Source organism: Hibiscus syriacus, unplaced genomic scaffold, assembly GCF_006381635.1.
Source record: "Hibiscus syriacus cultivar Baekdansim isolate YM2019G1 unplaced genomic scaffold, ASM638163v2 tig00110744_pilon, whole genome shotgun sequence".
NCBI classification, from domain to species: domain Eukaryota; kingdom Viridiplantae; phylum Streptophyta; class Magnoliopsida; order Malvales; family Malvaceae; genus Hibiscus; species Hibiscus syriacus.
Genome location: NW_024062846.1, coordinates 1,133,704 through 1,136,096, shown reverse-complemented (window position 1 = coordinate 1,136,096; position 2,393 = coordinate 1,133,704).

The following is a 2,393-nucleotide window of genomic DNA, read 5'->3' as shown; positions in this document are numbered from 1 at the left end:
TAGCTCGGATACAAAAAGTTGTTTTCCAAGCTGTAACAACTTCCATGATATTTCTTTTATAATTTTTGCTGTGGAATGCGAACTCAGATGAATGTAATCCAGCGGTGACAGGTACAAATTGACGACCTTCATACTGTCTTATGACCAGAAGTGGTGCATATCAAATTCCTCCCCATAATCCGAGCAGCATTATCCAATTGTAATCACCACATTTGTAAAAGAATTCCCTTTGGATTTGCCACGGGGCTCGCCAAACAATGTCATTGCTTTGCAGATTTCGAAAAGCATTAATCCACATATCTTTCTTAATTTCTTTCGGCCATTCTTGCTCCAGAAATTCTTTTAATGGTGAGTAATCCGTATTAAAGCGTCTGTATAAAACCTTTTCTGTCCTCTAGAAATGGCTACGGATCCAAACATATAACAACTGGTACACCCTGAGAATCGTCCACCTCCTAGCTTTCTACAAGCATTTAACGATCTGAAGGTCTCTGCTAGAATTACAGAAGCAGGATTAATCTTTTTCGGTAGCTGTTCAAACAAATCTACCACTGCAGCTTCAACATATCCTAATACTTTTGGGAAGATGACCATACTATATACCCAGAGCAAATAGATCGAATTGTACTTTAGTGTCTGGATGACTCTGAATAAGTTCTTTAATGTTGGTCCAAGCAATGCCTTTGCTTTCGTTTTTGTTTTGTACGGGATGCCACCCATTCTTCTCGTACCCCGGCAATCTTTGCTAATTTAACTCGAAAGGGTTGAGTTTTAATTGACTTTGAATAGATTCGATTCTCCAAAGCCCCTTCTATGTGTAGCAAAGTTGTGTACTCTTAAATAGTAGGGACCAAGTCCTCCTTATTGAGAGTAAAGCAATTGTACCCTGGATTCCAGAATTGAATTAGGGCTCTGAGTAATTCATCATCAACTTCGACATAGAGCAAATATGGGATGTCTCCGTAAGTCTGATAAAACTGTAATTTTTTGTTTGAGTCCCAACTTTCCCAAATGCTTCGCAAATCTTGCATATAATTTCTTTTTAGCGAAACTGGAGCATAACTGGCCAAGTCAGATACATAATCATCCTGCAGACTGTCTCCTCCTTGTCTTTGTAAGTCCTCAGCCCATTGTCTTACTTCTGAGTTTAGAATTATTTGATTTGAACACTTTTTATCCATGGATGAAGGCTTTCCAATGAGACAATTAACACGAGGATCAATTCCTTTTATCCTGTATGATGCTATGCAAATAGAAAAAATAAAGAACACACAAAAAGGAATGAATTAGTTTACATAATAAAGAAATTTAATAATAATATATACTAAATATTTTTATTTAAACATGCTTTTTCATAATTTAAATAATTTAAATATACATGTAATTTAATCAGTAAGAAAATAAATAAATTAAAAGGAAAGCTAGAATTCATTTCTCCTGTGTGTACACCTATTTTGGACAACATTTCGGCATGGCTTCAGATCGGAAGAGTTTCTAGGGTTTATTATATGCAAGGTTTTAGATATAAGAATAAAGGTACCCGAATTGTCCTTGTTAGTGCCCCCTTGGGCTGTTAACCCTCAATCCTAATCTATCACAGACTAAAGTGGATCGAGTTCAATTCGAGGGGATACATTTCTCTATGCCTGACACGGAGAATAAATTCTCACGAAGACATAGAGCATATGAACCCCGAAAGTTACTTGCTAGGTCTGACACGGAGAATAAATTCTCACGAAGACGTCGCTTTCACTCCCACTTAAAAAGGACAAACTCAATTATAGAGCTTTATGTTATGCAATGCAAGTGTTGTGTATGAGGAGAAATGTTCAAACTTCTGACAGAAAAATAAATAATGAAATAAAATACTTGCAAATAAAAATGAAAGGAAAATATATACATACTATGAAAATAATAAATATATAAAAAATTTGAAAAGGAAAAATTATAAATTAAATATATAAATTTAATTTATAATTAATAGAGACAATTTATAATTGATTTTAAAAGTTTGACCAGTCCCCAGCGGAGTCGCCAAGCTGTCGTAACCCTTTTTCGTCCGGGCACGAAAAATTTATTTGGCGGGAAAATTGATGTGAATAAATGGTTTTGAAAATAATTTGGGAGTCGCCATCGGCCTTTTGGGTCAGGTAGGTCGAATACCTAAAAATTATTTTTTTTAAAAGAGTTTTAAGAAAACATCAATTAAAAAAATGAACTGATCTGCGTTTATAACCAAAAATTCGTTCTTTTTAATAATAAAAAGGGATTCGTGGTCGGTTACGTTTAGGGAAGGATTAGCACCCCTACAACGCCCAAAATTGGTACTTTTTAATTATAAATTGTCTCTATTATTAAAAATTTAAAAATTCAAAATATATTTAATTTATAAT